Here is a 22,181-nt window from a genome sequence, read left to right as displayed (position 1 = left end):
TAGATGTAAAGGGAAAGCTGCTGCTTAAAAGGCATAGTCCCCATGTCCTAAGTGCTAAGGATAAGTTTGCTTTTGATGAGGGGCAGAAGCTCCTAGATGAAGCCATCATGGAATTACGTAGGAAGGGGCAAGATATGGAAGATCCTCTAAGAATGGATCGGAATGACATGCTAAGAGCTATAGGCCTCCCTAGACCACTTTATGAGTTGGCAAAAAGGGCTGTTAAGGATAGTATTAACCTTCCTACACCAATAGAGGTGGAAACAGAAGAGGTCAAAGACCCTAAATGGTTGGAACTAGATCATGACGAATATGAAGATTTTAATGACCCTGTTCTAATCCCAAGAAAGAGAACTAAATGCCCTCCTCCTTATAGGGATCTCCTAGTGTTTCATGGGTTGGTAAATGAGGATCCGATGTTGCACTTAAAGAATACAGCTTAACTTGCCTTGCAAGCGGGTATGATGATATACATCGGATGCTTGTATTCTCACGTGCCCTGAAGAGAGAGGCTAGAAAATGGTATTGGAGCCTCCCAAGAGGGTGGCTTAAATCATTCAAGGAGTTGCACAATAAATTTTTAGATGAATATGAAAATAAGGTGCATATGACCCAGGTCTTAGGGCAGCTTATGCAAATAAGACAAGAGTCTTACCCTTCTGCTAAAGAATACACTAGAGCCTTTGACGATATCCTGAGACTTTGGCCGAGAAGAGCTACTATGTTGCCTAAGGATGTGCTATGTGAGCTCTTTATGAGCGACTTAGAGATTAATATGCAAATCCCAGTGAGGACGCGAGATTCTAAGTCATTAAATGAGGCCAGGAGGCATGCAATTGACTATGAACAGTATATTCGAAGATGTTGGGAAAACTTTTGGAGTTTCCCCCGCTTGTTGCAAGTGCATCTAAATATCCAGCCAATTTTGCAAAGAGAAAATCCTTTCGCTAATACCAAGACAACCTTAGCGGGAGATCTTGGTGGTCAAAATCTCCAAGTACAAAGTGGCAATCCTATGAGTAGTGATAGGATGCCTCTTGGGGATAAAAAGATTCCACGCCCAGCAAGTCCCATCAAGGCTTGCAACAATTCCATGAGAGGTAGTTGCAATGGTGGCATTGATAGGACCATCGAGCCTATGAGTATGGATAAGCATGCTATGCGTGGCCCTAGTTGTGCTCCTCATAAGGCTCTTGAAAGACCTTTCCAATTTATGGATGAATCATGCTTTCGAGTAGAGGCTATTCCTTTTGGTAAAAGCATGGTTCCTATGACTAAGCAGTTGTTGCAAAGTGGAACAAGGCAAGTAAAGACATCTTATATGAGGAATATGCATGATGCCAAGGTTCCCCTATGCTTGATAGAAGTCTTAAGGATGTGATGCATGATGCCAAGATTCCCCTATGCTTGATAGCAGTCTTAAGGGTGTGAGGCTATTTGGCAATAGCAATAAGTCCGCTTTGAGTCCATTAGACCAATGTGGCAAAATGAGGCAGTATAAAAATATAAAAAGGAATATGAGATGGGTTTGGAGACCCAAAAATTTCTAAATGTGTAGTTGGTGTGCTAGATGAAAGGCCAAGAATTCCATGTGGACATGCTTTGATGGATTCCCAAGAGGATGTGACTAAAGGCCATAATGCTACATCTGACAATAGGGACTGCCTTGAGATGCATCTATGTGATGGGTCAAGGCTTGAAGCTTTGTCTAGTTTGGATAGTATCAATGACATATGTAATGGTCCAATTAGAGAAGAGTTGAATGATCATAAATCCATAATCTCCCTATAGGAGGAGTTACGGGAAAGTTGGGACAAGCAATCTATTTGAATGAAGACCAAGAAGGTGAGATATATCAACCTAATGATGTCATTCATTCAACTCATAGTACCCAAGAAGGGATGGCCATTCTTACTGAGATATCAGTAGAAATGCTTGGGCTAGTGGATCTACAAAGGGTGTGACTCGCATGAGTAGCATGAGGCTAGTCCTCATATTTTATGCTATCTTTGGTACCTTGGTTACTTTGATAGGATGTGGTGTATATGCCAAGAAGACCATGTATTGCATGGATTAGAGTGACCTATTTATTTTAGGACAAGAGGGCCATTTGTTTGTTTAGTGTGGGTACAGTTAACATTTTTTGTTTTAGTGTTGTGCTACACAGATTACATGGAACCTAAGGGGGAGCCTTTGCTGCCCTGGCACTTCTCGTGGCCCAATCCAGGTGATATCTTTCCTTTATGAGTACCTTGTTTTTATACTATATGTGTCTGGTTACTTGTGAGGGATTTCTTTTCTTCTTGGGGACCGGGAATCAAGGCACGAAGTCCCAATTTTAGGTTATGCATGTTTGTGGGAGGTTTGAGCAGTTGTTGCCCCTTCAAAGGCATTGTCAGGCACCAAAAGACCTGTTGTAGAAGGTAGTTCTAGTGGCCCTATTCTGCTGACCTGCTAGGCGGCCATTCTAGGAGTTCCTATTAGTTGTGAGGCAGTTAGAAAAGTCTGCTAAACAAAATGATGATGCAAAGAAGTAAAATCCTGAATAGTTGAAGGATAAAAGTATATATAGGTGTGTAAAAAGGGGTTCTAACCCCTATAAAAATAGAAAAGAAAAGAAAGAAAAATCATCGAGCAGTTGTTCATCGCCTTGTGAAGGCCTGGTAGGTTCTTGGGGATGAGTAAGACCCGGGCCTGATGCCTTGTCTTCCTAGGGGTGGCATTGAGCTGCAAACTAAGAATAAAAGAAGGTTGGAGCAAAAATAAAAGTGAGTGTTAGAAAAGGATTAAGTGTCACCTTGCGAGGGCTTGGTAGGTTATTGGGTACCAAGACAAGACCTAAGTCCAATGCCCTATTCTCCTTGGGTCACTACTCTAAGCTCCCTCCTTTTTACATGTCCAAGTATGAAAGAATTAAGGCTAAAGACAAATGTGCTAAAAGATAATATTTCTTGATCAGGCTATAGGAGTCATCGCCTAGTAGAAGCTCATGGTTGAGTTGTCCTTAGTTAGGATGGTAATTCAGACCACCACTTAGGATGACCACTCTGATAGTTCTTTTAGCTTTGGCTGTGTTGGAACACTTGGTAAGTGACTAGATTTAGGCTTTTTGTTAGATTATGCTAGGCCTACTCCTCATGGATTTCATACCTTGGTTTTGTCAAAGGGTAGGGTGAGAGCTATGAGGTGTTTTGTTGAGTATTTTTTGTATCAGCTTGATGCTCTTTGTGGTTGTGTTGATGTGCAGATTTGTTCGTGGGATTCAACGGGCTAAGTTGCCTAATCCCGTGGTCACCAATGAGTGGTGGATTTTTGCCCCAAAAAAGTGCTCAAAATTTGCCAAAAAATCCAAATTTCAAGGGAAAATTAAACTCCGTCAAAGGAGGCAAAGGCAGTTGGGTCGATTTTAAGCAGCAAGCAATAGACAAGTTTCAAAAGTGCTTTAAAGACCCACCAAGTGACAGTTGCAAAAGTTTCATAATTTCTTAGGATGTCAAATGAGACTTCTAGAACTGGCCAACAATGGTGGACTTTGATTCGGTCAGGTAGAAATTTTCAAGAGTCAAATCAAACATCGGATGAGAAAATGGTAGTGCCCAAGAGGCAAAGACCGAAGTTGAAGCAATGTAAGTGGGCCCTAATAGTAGAGGGGGTGTGACCTTTGGGGCCTCCATCCCCCAAATTTTTGTGTGAAGGGGAGGGGGGGACATTTTTTTGACACCACAAAAAAAAAGAAGGCCATGAAGGTGCATGCCACAGGAAATCGTGATGAGGAGGGGGACTATGGGCCATGGCACCTCAAAGAACTCATAGTAACCAACAAGACCAGCCTCTTCCTCGATATCTTCACCCTCTATCTCCTGGCTTCACACGTGAGATGGCTGCCTGGATGATCTGAACTAAATTTAGTCTTTTTGTAAAATTCCCACGCAATAAAAGTTAGTTGGTTAGTTCAAAAGTTAGTTAGTCAATTAATAAGTTAGTAAGGTTACTAACTAAAGTGAAAAATTTAACTAACATTAATAATTAACTAACATTAAAAATAAATAAATAAATAAAACTGAGAGTCGTAACTCGATATTTCTTATGAATTAACAAGGACCGTAGCCACCCTTCATGGAAGTTATAACGTGAACAAGAGATATGAGCTATATTAATCACTAATGTTAATGTGCATAGTAAGGATGGTCTAAGAATATTAGACTTTTGGACAAGACTAGAATATTTTAGATATTACCCTTTAAAAAAAAAGGAGATATGAAGATATCTAAAACTATATGTCATTTAAAAGAAAAGATAAGTGATATTTTAGTTAGTTTGAAGATTTTATAAAGAGAAATAAAGAAAAGTGACTAGCGAAATCGCGCGCGCCGCGATCGCATTTTATAGACAGTAGGCAACACTTCGAATAGAGAAAAGAAGAAGGAGTGAACTGAGAGCTTTCTAACCAAGTGTCTTGATGTTTTACCCCCCTTTCGAAGCCAATGGAACCATCAAATTTATGATCTAAGCATCAGATCACTGATCTTTCCAAGATCCCCCTCCACAAAGAGCTCCTCCTCTCAGCCACAACCCTTCTTCTCCAATTCACTATAAATAAGAGGCATGGGGGGGCACTTAGGGAGACATAAGGAGACCTCGAGAGGCTACGAGAGAGAGGAAGAGAGGAAGAAGGATACTCCTTCAAGAGGCTGCGAGAAGAAGCTAAAGAGAGAGAGAGAGAGAGAGAGAGAGAGAGAGAGAGAGAGAGAGAGAGAGAGAGAGAGAGAGGAAAAGAGTTAGCTCAAATCCCTTGTCTCGATCTTTAACTAAGACATATTCTCTTACGCTCTCTATCTCAAATCTATTTCGCCTTCCCTATCTCTCAAACCACTCGTGGACGATGGCTCCAAAGAGACAAAGTGAAAAAACCATAGGGACCAACACAATCGGTCAAGCAACGGGTATTGCCAATGATACGGGAGTGCCCGAGGTTGCAGGAGTCGCCACAACAGAACATTGGTTGTGGTTAATGTAAGAGCGAGTAAAGACGAAGTTCCTAATGTCGTCATGCTGCCAAACCAGGTTATTCATTACTAGATTATTATTTTGCTATATAAGATAATTACATAAGATATTAGCTTCCATATTCTTCACTTACACAATTTGATAACTCATGTAGAAAACATATTAGTACAAGCATAAACAATTAATCACTATGATTTGCAGCTAGATTAATTGAGATTCTAAGTTATAGAATCAAGCTAGAATTAATTGCCAAAGGTTATTGTATATATGTCTTTATACGTGTGGGCGCTTTCACTCAACCACCAAGACCCACGGACCGCTTATTGTTTCAAGCGTTCCAAGCCGAGTACTAATGGCTACCTCTCACATAACCGATGCGCCATCCATATCTACGGGTGTAGTGAGCTTACCTCCGTGCCGTTCGAGTTACCTCCTCTCCCGCGCACTCCGGTGGCTCCACGATCCAAGTGCAAGCTTCAAGCAAGCTCGATCCTCCCGCTCCAAGCTCCAAGTTCCATTGCCGCGAGCAAGACACGAGAAGAGAAGAGAAGAGAAGAAGAGAGGAGAAGATGGAGAGCTTCTCCTCCTCGGTCCCTCACCCTCACACACTCACTCCCTCACACTCTCACACTCCCTCTCTCAAGCACAAGCTCAAGCAAGCAAGAACAAGAAGAAGAAGAAGAAGAGGAGAGCTACTTTTGGCCACCCACAAGAATGAGCTTCTCATTCACTTTTCAACTTTATATACAAAACCCTAAATCCCTTTTGGGCGGTCATCCCCTTTTCCCCTTTTTTATATGGCCGGCCTAGGCCCTTTTTCCCATTGTCCTTCTATCTTCCTAGCTTCCTTTCCACTGCCCGTCTACCTTTACAAATTGCACGGGTGAGAGCCCGGCGCTCCTTGAATTAAACCATGATGCGCTTGCGCTTTTTTTACAATAGTTTGACTTGCGCTTTTCCTCGTGCGCCTTTGTCTTTCGTTTCTCTTTGCCTTGGCCTTTGTCTTTATCTTCTGTTTTAGCTTTTCAGATTTTCCACCGCCTGGCACTCTTTTACAAGATTTCAGGGTGCGCCTTTATATTTTAAAATGCACCTTTTCCCTTTTGCATTTCCCTTGGACTTTTAAGGTTGCCCTTGCACTTTTGGCCTTTTCTCCTCTTCTTTCTTCAATCGGGCTACCTTTTTTCTACCTTTGACCTGCATCTTTTTTATTTCCTTTTGCTTTCTTTGTGTTGGGGTTAACATTACCCCCCTCCTAGACGAGTGCCAGTCCCATGGCACTCACCGTCGTAGGTAGCATGCTGTAGCATGCACCGAAGACGTGGTGACAAGGACACATGTGGTTACCATGATGAAGTGTTGCTAGTGGTGGGGAGGAAGGTCGTTGGGGGCACGTTGGTGGGTAAGTGGTAGGTGGTAGGGCAATGGGAGTTGGTGGTAGGGCTGTTCTTTGAGGGGATTGCATTGATGGAGTGCAAGTGGCGGTTTGTTTAGGGATTCTGTACATGATGATTCTTGGCAGGCTTACAGGGTGATAAGGATAGGAATTCAGAGTTGAGTGTTGATGAAGAGCGAAAAACACCTTCGTTGGAGTCTTCAATACCTGCAATTGGAAAACCTCTCATGTGGTCTCTCCTTAAGGGGTAGTGCTAGTCTTCTTATTGTGCACAAGACATATTTTGATTAGTTTGGGAGACAGGTCGAACTCAAAGCAAGCCTGGAGTATTGTCCTGCACTTGAGGACCCAAACTGTGTATATACTTTGGTGCAGATATTATGTGCGTGCTCGTGCATACTTAGATATTACGTAGTTAGAAGACCGCGGGCTAGTTTCTTGTAGTAATGCATGGATGAAGCAAAGTTGTCGATGTTGAGAAGAAGCATACGTGAAGGTATATGAGACATCCTTTGCATTGTGACTGCACGACGTAGCATAATTGAATACAAGGACACCGCAATTTCAGTAGGGTTGGAAACTATTGGACTTGGTTGATGAGTACGGTGTACTTTTCATGGCCAATCGTGCAGTGCGTATCACCAGTGATTGCAATGGTACTAAGGCAGAGTGCAAGAGAGAGTTGTGCAAGTGGGTCAGGGTGACAGGTCTAACCATAGGCGAGACAAGCTCGTCAGGTATGTCCTGCCCTTGATGTGCCCTGAACAATTGTGGCTGATGGTAAGGGGCTAGGGGACTAGGGACGAAGCCAGTCGACCAAGGTCACTAGACGTACCTAAATTGAGGACCCCTAGGTGCTGTGCTGTGATCGTGGGTGCTTCTTTTTTTTTTTTTGGGACTTGCTTGAGTACAACCATTACAATATGTTGAGGCTAGTAGCTTTTCAATGGGTTGGACAATGTCAAGCTTCGAAGGCGCAGAAAATGGATAGTACAATGATGATTGCACCCTAGCCTCGTTGTTAGAGAAGTAGTTGGCGAAATGGGGAGATACACTTGAGATATTGCAAACCTCCTTGCGACACATGCGATGTTGGCACAATTGAGGTAACGACCACCATGAGCCAACTATAGAGCTTGACCCAGAAAGGGAGCGTGGCCCATGCGGTGTGGGCAGTTGGCAAGGGTGATTCATGCTTTCGGCAGCATGGCTTTGCCACGGCTCCTTGTGGGGTCGATGGTCTTGCAGTGATCGGGCATTGAACACTTTCGCGCAAAGACCTGTCTCATCCTGTATCCACTTGTCGCTTCATGAGAGTACATGCATGGTCTTTGCCGTATTTATAATAAACTAGTGTAATGCAAGGAGACATCACTTATCTGAATTCTATGGTGTTGACTTAGACATTTATCACCTGCGCTTGATTAGCTTTTTCTTTTGCTAAAGACGTGAAATATATTAAATGCAGATATGAAAAGTTCGTACAATTCGGGAACATGTCAACATTTAACCTTTTAAAGACAAAAAGTTATGGCCAGGTAGCATTTGATAAGCCCTTTATACAGCATGGGGCTACTCTATTTGTACGAGGCAGGGCGAGTCTGGGTGGCCCGGTGATTGGGGCTCTGCTGGTGTGGGGCTCCTGTGGGGTTGGGTAGGGAACATGTCGGCCGGGACATGAATGGTGTAGTCTCGGCCCGCTACCGTCTCTAGAATGTCTTTAAACAATTCATTAAATTCTTCTCTTTCCCGAGCTGCCCTTTCTGCCCTTGAGCATCTGGGGCCCGAGCGTGAACTGGGGGTTCGTGCCACTAGTGCTGCCACCTGTTGCGCGTTTTGAGTCTCGACTTTCTTGACTCGAGGATTCTTTGGCCTTCGCCCTAGACAGTGTCGCTTAGGGCCTCGCTTCTTGGCATACCTCTTGATGGTGGGCACATAGCGCTCCGGTGGAGGGGCGCGTACCACATGCTCCCGTCTTTTGTGAAGAGCGTCTTTGCATGCTAGATCTCCATGATTCTCCATGCGTTCCGCCAAAAAAGGAAGCCTGCAAGACGCAATCCAAGGGTTAGACCTGGATATAGGATACAACTGTTTGCATGGAAGGGATTTTAGTGTGGTTTATGAAGCGCATATGACAAGAAGGGGAGGGATGAGGCATGCGGTGTTTGTTGTCGAGGAATGGCCCCCATGTTGATGTTCGTGTTGCCTCCAGTCCTTAGCGGATATTAGTTTATGCTAAGTCGCGTGGACTAGTTGTCGTGGAGTGGGACAGGGCACATCCTCGAAAGGGTAGACCAAAAAGAGAAGCAGGTGTATTGAAAGGGACTACACTCTGTCTACACCATCAGAGTTGTTGGTCAAGGCTTCCTATGGCGGCAATGTGCATTGCATGCCCTTCACTTGGAGGTGGGGCTGGTCACACGGTTTTTGAATGTGTGATGAGAGGAGGACTTGAGGAGCTTAGTTTATCCGACCTTACTCTTCTCCCTGCGCTTGACTATCATTGCTTGTGTGTGTTGACATTGTTTATACACGGTGACACAAAAAGCAATGTTTATTTATATACGTATTCATGAATCCATGTCACTTCACGAGGATAAGAACCAAGTGTAGAACTCTGGGTTGTACCGGAGCGTGGCACACGCATCTAGTATTCGCGGCAGCTTACTTAATACTGATAGATATTTTGCCACGTCGAGCAGCATGGAACCTTGACCGAGTCTACTAGCAATATGTAACTCCTCCTCAGTGAGAACCTTATCAATCAAAGGGCCTTGTAGCCTAAGTCCAGCTAAGTCCATACCCCGAATGTCAGTCAGCACTCGAAGGGAAGTTGGCGCCACATAGGTTGGGTCTCTTTGAGACCGCCATTTGGCCAATCGCTCTTCTGAGACCGTCATGATCTGAGCCCCTAGTTCGGCCATTACAACACGGCTTTCGCACCAACGCTGCTCAAATTGACTCTGGCCTGCTGACAGCCGCTTTAGTTTCTCTATGTCTACGAGATTCAGTCGGCAGAGCACTTCATTGAACGTGACGGATAAGCACAGTTCGTCAGCCTCCTCGTCAGGGATGAGTCGCATGCGTTCATGCAGGAGCCTGTCGTAGTGCCCGTTAAGATGTTCTTGTTCTTCCCACGATAGAGGAAAGGTCAAGTAATCTCCAAGCTGCTCCTTGGGGATTGTGCCTATGTCCGCAAGGACGTAGATACGTGCGACCACTTTGAGCTTAACATCCAACTCAGTTAAGCATTCTGTGACACTTCTATGTTCAACGAGGGCTTGCTCGATTGCTATCTCATGCAAAGTTCTAAGAGTTTCCTTAGGCTTCAGCATGGCTGGGGGCTCAGGCCTGGATGAGCAAGATTGATCAGTGCTAGGCTTTCTTATGCTCTTGGGGTTCTCACGTTTCTCCTGAGCTTTTGCTGCTATTTTGTCATGGTTCTTCTCAGATGTGACTGGTATAGATTTGTCACCCTGTTGTGATGACGTTGTATCCATTCTTGATTGGTTGATGCGAGTTCTATTGTCAGTGGATAGAGTGTTGCGATCAATTGTTGATGGTAACGGTTGCTTTGGTTTTTCAGAGCACACCGATGCGTCTGAGGTTTCACCACTATTAGGAGAGGCATCAATGGGCTCATTGGTGGATGGACTCGATGCTTTGTTCATCAGCTCTCCAGCTCCCTTCGTCTCAATGTTCTTGGGGTCCACAATCACCTGTGATTGTTGTTGCCTTCATTGTTTTCTCCTCCTTTTCTTGGTCAATGAAGGTGCATCGCTCAACGACTCAGAACCCTGAACTAGGTCATCCGTTGATGTGCTTGGTTGGGCCTCAGCAATCTCTTCCTTTAGTGTGTTCGTACGGGACATGGCCGTGTCCTGCTGAATAGCCTTGCTAGGTTGTGAGAGCACAATTACCTCCCTTTTCGGAGAGTCTAGATCTTCAGCCAACTCCCTTGAGCTTAACTCCTCCAGCCTAGGCTTTAGGCACTCTGAAAGTGCTGGAGTTTTCGAGGAAGTTGGTTGCGACACCTCTTTAATAGGTAAACTACTAAGGACACCGTTTGCAAGGGGTCTTATCACTGCTAAGGGCTGTGACTGCTGTGATTCCTGATTGGAAGAAGTAGTAGCTAATTGAGTGGGCTGGCTACCCTTGGTGGGTTGCGGTGTCAAGTCCTTAGGGCAATTAGAAGTGGTCATTGCTCTTAGAGCATTCCCTTGTGTAGGCCAAGCATCAGTTGAGCTAGTCACCTTAGGTTGCATAGGCATAACCTTGGACCGAGAACCACAGATAGTGTCGTGTCCTGCCTCTTGGACATTTGGAAGCTTTGGTGTAGGTCGAGATTGGGATTGCATAGCCGCTCCTGACAAGTATTGTGCTTCCTGTTTCCGTGTAGGGGAAGAGGGTGCAGGAGATTTAGGACTCCTAGGTGGATGTGGCACTAGCTGAATGATTTTCTCAAGGCTATTAGATGATTGTGCCATTTGCTTTGTTGAGTGAGTAGCCTTGCCATGAGCAATGTTGTGCCTATGATGTTTGTTCTCCCCTTGGCAAATCAAAAGCTCATTGGGCACTAGTGGCTTCTGCATATCCTCATCGATTACATCTGGCATTTGCTTGTCGAGCACGATAGGCCGAGGATCTACCCTCCGATTGGTCCCGTTTGGTCTCTTGATTTCGACCATGAGGGGCTCAGTCACTCCACTGTTGTTGACTCGAGACTTGGTTTTTCGCTAAGATCTCCTCCTACGCTTCCTTGCTCTTGTTACGATCTGGCCTTTGGTCGACCATGGAGGTTTAGCAAGGGGTTTTGGCACCCAAATCCAGTGGTTGCCTGCATAATACCCTTGAGCCTAGAGCCACGTCTTGGATATCCATCGTGGCGTTGTGCTAGCTCTCCATCGATGCTTATGTCTATAAGGCTTGGGCTTCTTTTGGGGTCTTCTACGATATTTGTAAGTCCAAAGCCTGTCCTTGGCATTGTCTCTTGACCTTCTTGGATCAGGCATGGCCTCACTCACTGGCTCTTGTTGTTCGACCTGTGCTTGTATTAACTCTTCCAACAAGTCCTTGTTCTCGTTAATGGGCTTGATTGTTACGTCAGCACCTTCCTTACCTTTCCCTCGGGGTTTGCAGAGGTCACCCTTGCTAAAGGTCGTGACTATCCTCACACCTGGTAATGTCAAGTGTATCCTCCGAGCTACGTAGTCCGCCTCACACTTGGTAGCCTTTTTGAAGGGCCTTCCTAGGAGGATTTTCTTTCCACCATTCTCGCTATTGGGAGGGACATAGAACAGGAGTGGCAAGCTTTCTGTTTCAATTGTTACAAGGATTTTGCACTTCCCTAGAAGTGCTTGTGGGTATTCCCCGTAAGGATTAAGAGTTGCATCAGTCGGTGTGAGCTCTAGTTGGCCTAGTAGGGTCCAGGATTCATAGGTCAAGATATTAAAATCTGCTCCTTCATCAATGAGAGCATCAATAGTATGCTCTCTTTTCGCGGTGAGTTTGACCCTAAGATAAGCAGGTGGTACTATGTCCTCATCTTCCAGGCCTCGGCTCGTAAATTTAAGCCTTCTAACAGATGCCCTTGAGTTCTCGACTGCACGACCAGATGTGGATTCTCCACTGCTGTCTTGGATCGTCAGTGCAGTGCTATTTAAGGCACATCTCATGTCAAGAGTGTCATGTCTAGTCATCTTGGCATTTGTAGTTTGCTGATGTTGCATTTCGCTCTAACTAGACTTCGTATGAACACAATGCCTTTGTGTTCTCATGGTGTGGCCTTTTTGCCCTTGATGGCTAGATTGGCCCATTGATGTTCTAGGGTCTCTGTTTCTCTCTGTTCGGGTATGGGCTTTTGGTTGCTCTATTGCAAGCGAGACTCCATGCTGGTGTAGAGCCATTACTTCACTAGGGTCCAATTTGGAAGACCTGTCACGGTGCGCGTTTTCTCTCCAACCTACTCGGGGGAGGTGTGGAGGGGGCAGAGCCCCCTCTGCAGGGCTCCGGGGGGGGGGGAGCAATCCCCCTCTGCCCGCAGGGCCGTTATGGTAAACACCATGTGCAATTTGGAGGACTGTTTATAGCCAAATTCTGAACTCCTTGCTCTAAGTTTCAGCCCAGTGATCTATCTATGACATGGTTTCGGCTCTGTATGGTTTCTCAGCTAATTTCACTGTCTTCAGGTTAAAATTTGAGAAAATCTAAATTCAGTCCAACAAGTCCGAATTGCAGGGTCCGAGTGGGTCACTCGAACGGGCCAAGGCGCATGGGCCGAGGACTAAGTTCGGACGATTTGGACGAACTCGAACGAGGTCACTCGGCTGGGCCGAGACACTTGGGCCGAGGGCCGAATGTGGGACGCGGCCGAGGGCCGAATTTGAGCCTTGGGTGGGTCGACTCGGACGGTCGAAGGCCGACTAGGGTTTGGCTGAGTGGGCCGGGTGGTTCGAGGGCCGAGTCTGGGCCTCAGACCAGAGTCGACGTGACTCGGACGCGCAGAACGCCGCGCGTGTTTTTGCCGCAGCTCGCAAAATTCAACGTGCAGGGTGCTGGGGGTCTTCCCCCTTGTTGTGCAACTCTAGATTGGTCCTACTATCGTAGGGGAAGTGATGGAACCTAAAACGGGCTGGCACTGGCTCGTGCACTAGCCGGACCTCTATCTCACGTGCTCAACAACCCCACGGCATCGCAGCCAGGAACGTTGATGACACATACATTGCCTTCCTAAATGTATTGCGTTTGTATTACGTCGTTTGTAGTCCACTCTTCTCTCACCCACTACTCCTCAAAGAGAGTCCCTTACACATTGCCTAATGGCACGAAGCACAGACATAGGGGGTCCTCCAACGGCTGAATGCCGCCACCCCTCTGCGACTCTCCTATACCTTGGGGATTGGCCCCTCGATGCGTCGCTCAACATATAAACATTTCGCACAAAATCCACTCAAGGTACCATTTAATCGTATACAGGAATGTACCATTGTCCTTACTTCTCTTTTCCCCAGACCCCACGACTAGCCTATGGCTTAGGGTGTCCTGTCTCTCACTCAATGTGGGTCAAGGTCCTAATGAAAGCAATTGCTGTGCATCCAAGATTTCTGATACCTTTAAATATTTCCATGATTTATGCATGTTGTGGATGCTAATTGCTCAAAAAATTATGAAATCAATATGGTGCACATGTGGAAAACATCCTTTCAATGATTTTCAACTACCGTTCTTATGCGGCGTTGCACGAACCTAGCACCAAGGAAACCCTCGTGCTACTAGGCCCTTATTTTATAATTATTCACCAACCTATATGGCATGCAAACAAAAACAACAATCTTTTCATCATTTGACTCCACATTTAGACACATTTTAACCACTCTACCCTTCCATCGATCAAATGTTGCATTGTGGTATAGATTTATAGGGCATTTTGCCATCATTTTATGTGTAAAGAGCGGGAAAAACACACTAGAGCAAGAAGGTGGGGATGAACTGAGGCAAATCCTCATGCTTCAGTCCCCACAAACATTCACAAACATTGTTCTTAATTTTCATTAATTTTCCGAACCCAAAATGCATTTTTCCTCCTATTTTTAGTGATTTTTCTCTATTTTCCTTGTATTTTTCCTTATTTTTTGCATTATTTAATTACTAAAAATTCAAAATAGGTTATGGGCTGTGGTCCTTAGTTCCTTATTGCAGAAAAATGAAAATTTAGTTGGTGTTTCTATTCATTCTTCCATTTTTATGCCCAAAAACATCATTTTCCCTTGATTTTCCATATTTTACGTGTTTTAGTGTATTATTTTGAGTCACAAGATGCATATTTTTCTGATTTTCTGATTATGAACAGCAAGTACTCATGGAAAACAGCAACATAAACAATTTTTAGCCCACATGAACAACATTTTATCAATTAAAAGCCATAAAATCTCAAATTCCCTTTGAAAAAATTGAATTACTGCTTATTTGCGTGTTTCGGGTTTCATGTCCATGGCTGCAAATCTGAAAATCAGTAGCACTTTATGCTCATGACGATCACAAGTCACCATTCCCAGCCCGTGGAGCAATCCGATCCATGCCAGACAAGCCTCCATCATTCTTTTTTCTTCCTTCCTCTTCCCACATGAACTTGCCTTTAGAAGAGAGAGAGGGAGGAGAGAGAAAGACTAGATTTCCATCTCAGCATTCAGGCCATTAATTGACGGGCGAAGGGCGGCGATAGAGTCAGCATTCAGGAGGGAATGAAGCCCCATAATCCATTGGGGGGATTGTTTGCAGCAGGCAAGTTGTCTCTCCATCCTCCATGGTGCATTTTTCGGGCGCCATCTTCCTCCACGTTTTTTCATCCCTCTTCATTCTCTCTCCACGTTTTTTGCTTCATAAGGCGCATAAAATTTTTTTGTGGGGGCGGGCGGGGGGGGGGGGGGGGGGGGGTCCCAACTCAAAAGGCATGCTCAAATTTGGCCTCCCAAGTGTCCACCTTTTCATATCTTGACCATTTTGTGGCCATTTTCCCGTCCGGACTCCGAATTGAGCTCTGAAAAATCTTGGGCATCCGGCTCAGCATCCCGCATTGGCCGGTAACTCTTATCAACCCGCACGACAGTCTAAAAAATTATGAAAAATCAACAAGCATCGCTCGGGCACCTTTAAAGCACTTTGGCGCTTAAAATCGTCCTAGATCGAGCCGCCGCCTTTGACGTTGAATATTTTTCCCTTGATATTCATAATTTTTAGCTATTTTTAAGCACTTCTCGGCACCTAAATTCCGCTCTCATTGGTGACTACGGAATAGGGCGACTACGAACATATCTGCACATAAACAACCAAAGAAGCATCAAACTGATACAAAACAAATATACGATAAAACTCAGCACAATGCTCCCCCTACCCCTGGATAGAACCAAGGCATGACATCCACAAGGAGTAGGCCTAGCATCATCTAATAGAAGATCCGAAGTGAGTCGCTAACCAACTGCTCCAACACAGCCAAACTAAAAAACCTACCAAAGAGGTTGCCCTAAGTGGTAGTCTGAACTACTTACCAACTAAAGACAACACAACTAGGAGCTCCTACAAGGCGAGGACTCCTATAGCCTGATCAAGGAGTATTTGCTTTCAGTACATTTCTTCTTTTAGGGGTTTTATTTTATTGACATACTTGGGCATGTAAAAAGGAGGGAGCTGAGCGTAGTGACCCAAGGAGAACAGGGCATTGGTCTCAGGACCTGTCTCGGCACCCAAGAACCTACCAAGCCCTCGCAAGGCGACACTTAATCCTTTTCTAACGCTCACTTTTATTTTCGCTCCAACCTTCCTTGTTTTGTTGTTTTTTTTTTTTTCCCCAGCAAGAAGCCACCCCTAGGAAGACAAGGTATCGGCCCCGGGTCTGACTCGTCCCCAAGAACCTACCAGGCCTTCGCAAGGCAATGATCAACTGCTTATATATTGTTATTTCTTTTATTTTCTTTGATAGGGGTTAGAACCCCTTTTTACACACCTTCGTATTTATAGTCATCTTACAGGATGTTCAGGGTTTCTTGGCATCATCATTATTATCTTCTGGCAGGCTTCTCTAACTGCCTCACTGCGAACAAGAACTCCTAGAATGGCTGCCTAGCAGGCTAGCAGAACAGGGCCACTAAGACTCCCTTCTAAAACAGGTCTTTTGACACTTAGCAATGTCTTTATAGGAGGCAATGACTACTTCGACCTCCCTCAAACATACTTAGCCTAAACCTGGGACTTCATGCCTTGGTTGCTAGTCCCCAACAAAAATGTATCCCCTCGACAAGTACAAATACACATATAACAGGAAAGAAAGGTACTCGTAAAGGAGAGGTATCACCTGGATTGGCCACAAGAAGCTTTCACACAACAAAAGGCTCCTTCCAAGCTCTTCTTCGAACCTGTCTAGCACATAACTAAAACAAAAAACCATTAACCGCACCCGCACTAAACAGACGACTGGCCCTCTTGGCCTAACGAGATCTGGACGTAATCTCCAAAGCAGCTAGCCTTCCTAGCTTAAAACTAGATAGGTCATTTTAGTCCACGTAATACTGATGTCCTTGGCATATACATCACACCCTCTCAGACTACCCAGAGTGCCAAAGATAGCATATCATAGGTCGACTAGCCCCATGCTACTCATGCAAGTTAGCTAAAAGCTTGATCTTGTATTTTTTTTCTTTTTTTCTTTTTTTTAATCTTAGGGTTTTTTTCCTATAGAGCTACAAGTCCAAGCCTTTCCACAAATAACTCATCAATAAGGCCGATTCCTTCTTGGGCACTATGAGCGGAATGAATGGCCTCAGTGGGCTCACATGTCCCACATTTATTGTCATCCGAATAAACTAGTCATTCAAGCGGCTGAGTGGCTCCTTTGGGAGAAAGAATCATAGCTTTGTACTCATTCAAACCTCCCCTATTTGGGTTTTCACATAAATCAGTGCTACGACCCAAACTAGATAGAGCTTCAAGCCTATGCACATCACATGGGTGTATCCCAAGGCAGTGTATATTGTCAGATGTATATCCAGTCTTATCCTCTTGGGGGTTTGACAAAATATATCCAGATGGGATCCTTGGCCTTGCATCCAACACTCCTGCCATACTTTTGGAGATTTTGGGTCTCCAAACCCATCTCACATTTCCCTTAATATTCTTGCACTCCCTCAATTTGCTGCACTGGTCTAACGAACTCAATGCAAACTTATCCCTATGGCCAAATGGCCTCACATCCTTATGACCTTTGTGAAGCACAGGTGGACTTTTAGCATTTTGCATCCTCTTTACAAAAGATGTCTTTACTTGTTTACGTCCATACTGTAAATTTTTTCCCATAAGAACCATGCTTTCACTGGAAGGAACAACATCCACCCAAAAGCATGATTCCAATACCAAAGGTCTCTCAAGAGCCTTACTAGGAACAAAATTAGAACCACACACAGAATTCTTATCAACACTCATAGGCCCATTGGTGCGATCCATATTTCCATCACAACTATCTCTCGTGGAAGTGTTGCAAGCCCTAATGGGACTTACATGGCTTGGAACCTGTTCACTGAGAGGCATATCATTACTACTCATAGGATAGCCATTTTCTGCTTTGAGATTTTGGCCACTAAGGTTCCCCTCATAGGCTGCCTTGGTATCAACAAGTGAGCTGTCTCCTTGCAGAAATTATTGGAAGCTGGGATGCACCTGTACTGAGCGGGGAAAACTCCAAAAGTTTTCCCAACATTTCTGAATATGACCCTCATAATCGATGGCATGCATTTTTGCTTCCCTTAATGACTTAGGATTCCGCAGTCCCACTTGGATTTGCATATTAATCTCTAAGCCATTCACAAAGAGCTCACATAGCACATCATCTGCTAATGCAATGGCTCTTCTTGGCCAAAGCCTAAGAGTACTATCAAAGGCTCTAGCATACTCTTTAACAGAAAGATAAGACTCTTGTCTAAACTACATAAGCTTCCCTAAGACCTGAATCATAGGGAGTTGTTTTTCATACTCATCTAGAAATCTATCACAAGACTCCTCAAATGATCTGATCGATCCTCTTGGGAGACTCCAGTACCATTTCCTTCCCTCTCCCTTTAGGGTACTTGGGAATACAAGCATCCAATGTATATCATTGAACCCACTTGCAATGCAAGTTAGGTCATATTCTCTTAAATGAATCATTGGATCCTCATTTGGCAACCCATAAAACACTGGGAGATCCCTATAAAGAGGAGGACATTTAATCCTCCATTTTGGGATCAACACCGGGTCATTAAAATCTTCATATTCATCATGATCTGGGTCCAGCCTCTTAGGATCTTTAACCTCTTCCATCCCTGCCCTTTCCGGTGTAGGGGGGTTAATATCCTCATTGACATCCCTTTCTGCCAACTCACTGAGTGGTCTAGGGAGTCCTATAAGTTTCAACATGTCATTTTGATTCCCTCTTAGAGGGTCTTCCATACCTTTCCCTTTAAAAGGAAAGTCCATAACGGTTTTATATAAGAGCTTTTGGTCCTTATCTAAAGCAGATTTATCATTACCACTTCTTAAAACTTGGGAACCGTGCCTTTTAAGCAACGGTTTTCCCTTGACAGCTAGGGCTTCTAACATCCTTGTGATGCCTACTATGTCGTCATGGTGGCCCATTACACGGGATGTTTCAACCACAAGCATATTCTATCGTATATCCGCACTCTCCCACGGCATTATGGCTTTAGCATGATGACTTGTTGATGCCACAACTACCATAGTTTCCAACATGCTTGTTTCATGCCCTCTAGCTTGATGGATGGTTAAACCTGATTTCTCTTGGGTACAGACCACACCAAGGCAAACCTCGGCCCATGCCATCATACTAGAGGATGGGGTAACTACTAATGGGCTACTCTTTTCATCACATAAATTATCTTCTACAGAGGACTCATACTCTACATAACTAACTAAGTCCATTAGTAAGTTTTTTATGGGGAAAACTAAGTTTTTCCATCCTTGAACAAACCCCATTTTATGGGTAATTTAGGGTCCCTTGAAACCCTAGATTCGAAGACTGCCACTTATCGGCAGCTCCCGGCAGACGCACCACTGATGGAACCTAAAACGGGCCGGCACTGGCTCGTGCACTAGCCGGACCTCTATCTCACGCGCTCAACAACCCCACGGCCTCGCAGCCAAGAGCATTGATGACGCATACATTGCCTTCCTAAATGTCTTGCGTTTGTATTACGTCGTTTGTAGTCCACTCTTCTCTCACCCACTACTCCTCAAAGGGAGTCCCTTACACATTGCCTAATGGCATGAAGCACAGTCATAGGGGGTCCTCCAATGGCTAAATGCTGCCACCCCTCTACGACTCTCCTATACCTTGGGGATTGGCCCCTCGATGCGTCGCTCAACATATAAACATTTCGCACAAAATCCACTCAAGGTACCATTTAATCGTATACAGGAATGTACCATTGTCCTTACTTCTCTTTTCCCCAGACCCCATGACTAGCCTATGGCTTAGGGTGTCCTGTCTCTCACTCAACGTGGGTCAAGGTCCTAATGAAAGCAATTGCTGTGCATCCAAGATTTCTGATACCTTTAAATATTTCCATGATTTATGCATGTTGTGGATGCTAAGTGCTCAAACAATTATGAAATCAATATGGTGCACATGTGGAAAATATCCTTTCAATGATTTTCAACTACCGTTCTTATGCGGCGTTGCACGAACCTAGCACCGAGGAAACCCTCGTGCTACTAGGCCCTTATTTTATAATTATTCACCGACCTATATGGCATGCAAAAAAAAACAACAATCTTTTCATCATTTGACTCCACATTTAGACACATTTTAACCACTCTACCCTTCCATCGATCAAATGTTGCATTGTGGTATAGATTTATAGGGCATTTTGCCATCATTTTATGTGTAAAGAGCGGGAAAAACACACTAGAGCAAGAAGGTGGGGATGAACTGAGGCAAATCCTCATGCTTCAGTCCCCACAAACATTCACAAACATTGTTCTTAATTTTTATTAATTTTCCGCACCCAAAATGCATTTTTTCCCTATTTTTAGTGATTTTTCTCTATTTTCCTTGTATTTTCCCTTATTTTTTGCATTATTTAATTACTGAAAATTCAAAATAGGTTATGGGCTGTGGCCCTTAGTTTGTTCTTGCAGCAAAATGAAAATTTAGTTGGTGTTCCTATTCATTCTTCCATTTTTATGCCCAAAAACATCATTTTTCCTTGATTTTCCATATTTTACGTGTTTTAGTGTATTATTTTGAGTCACAAGATGCATATTTTTCTGATTTTCTGATTATGAACAGAAAGTACTCTTGGAAAACAACAACATAAACAATTTTTAGCCCACATGAACAACATTTTATCAATCAAAAGCCATAAAATCTCAAATTCCCTTTGAAAAAATTGAATTACCGCTTATTTGCGTGTTTCGGGTTTCATGTCCATGGCTGCAAATCTGAAAATCAGCAGCACTTCATGCTCATGACGATCACAAGTCACCGTTCCCAGCCCGAGGAGCAATCCTATCCATGCCGGACAAGCCTCCATCATTCTTTCTTCTTCCTTCCTCTTCCCACATGGACTTGCCTTTAGAAGAGAGAGAGGGAGGAGAGAGAAAGACTAGATTTCCATCTCAGCATTCAGGCCATCAATTGACGGGCGAAGGGCGGCGATAGAGTCAGTATTCAGGAGGGAATGAAGCCCCATAATCCATTGGGGGGGTTGTTTGCAGCAGGCAAGTTGACTCTCCATCCTCCATGACGCATTTTTAGGGCGCCATCTTCCTCCACGTTTTTTCATCCCTCTTCATTCTCTCTCCACGTTTTTTGCTTCATAAGGTGCATAATTTTTTTTTTGGGGGGGGGGGGGGGGGGTCCAAACTCAAAAGGCATGCTCAAATTTGGCCTCCCAAGTGTCCACATTTTTATATCTTGACCATTTTGTGGCCATTTTCCTGTCCGGACTCCGAATTGAGCTCTGAAAAATCGTGGGCATCCGGCTCGGCATCCCGCATTGGCCGTTAACTCTTGTCAACCTGCACGACAGTTTGAAAATTTATGAAAATCAACAAGCGTCGCTCGGACACCTTTAAAGCACTTTGGCGCTTAAAATCGTCCTAGATCGAGCCACCGCCTTTGACGTTGAATATTTTTCCCTTGATATTCATGATTTTTAGCTATTTCTAAGCACTTTCCGGCACCTAAATTCCGCTCTCAGGAAGGTGTAGAATTACCTGGGCTAGCCGACGATCTCCTTGATGCCAAGATCGAAGCGGATTTCCTCGCCAAGCTTTCCTCTTCTCTCCTGCTCTCATGAAACCCTGCAATGCACAATGTGGCCTTTCTTGCTACTTCTGGCCCTTATACCCTCTTCCAAGTATGGTATTGGCACCCCCAATAACTCACTTACTGACCTTGGGCATCACAAGTAAGTTTTTTACCACTTTTGCACGATTCTTGCCCTGTTTTTGCCCTGTTTTGCAACAGTAACCCTAACGCTTATTTTCTTTGTTTTTCTTTGTTTTCTCCTACTCTAATGCATCCAAATCACAAAGTAAATATCTACACTACTCCATCTCACAACATAAATCTCAAGAAAAACAACAAACCTACTTGCCAAGGAGATCGAATACCATCTTCAACCCCCTCGCTTCCTGCCTATCTCAAGCACCGGTTCGGGGAAACCCTTACTTTGATGCTCGATTTGAAGCGCGCAAGCGCTCAAGGCTTGAATCCGTTAGTCCCGGCAACGGAACCAAAATGTGGGCGCTTTCACTCAACCGCCAAGACCCACGGACCGCTTATTGTTTCAAGCATTCCAAGCCGAGAACTAATGGCTACCTCTCACATAACCGACGCGCCATCCATATCTACGGGTGTAGTGAGCTTACCTCCGTGCTGTTCGAGTTACCTCCTCTCCCGCGCACTCCGGTGGCTCCACAATCCAAGTGCAAGCTTCAAGCAAGCTCGATCCTCCCGCTCCAAGCTCCAAGCTCCATTGCCGCAAGCAAGACACTAGAAGAGAAGAGAAGAGAAGAAGAGAGGAGAAGATGGAGAGCTTCTCCTCCTCGGTCCCTCACCCTCACACACTCACTCCCTCACACTCTCACACTCCCTCTCTCAAGCACAAGCTCAAGCAAGCAAGAACAAGAAGAAGAAGAAGAAGAGGAGAGCTACTTTTGGCCACCCACAAGAATGAGCTTCTCATTCACTTTTCAACTTTATATACAAAACCCTAAATCCCTTTTAGGC

Source organism: Lygodium microphyllum, chromosome 9 (assembly GCF_053477565.2).
Source record: "Lygodium microphyllum isolate KBCC chromosome 9, Lygodium_microphyllum_v1.1.10, whole genome shotgun sequence".
Classification (NCBI taxonomy): Eukaryota; Viridiplantae; Streptophyta; class Polypodiopsida; order Schizaeales; family Lygodiaceae; genus Lygodium; species Lygodium microphyllum.
Note: the sequence above shows the minus strand (reverse complement) of the source record.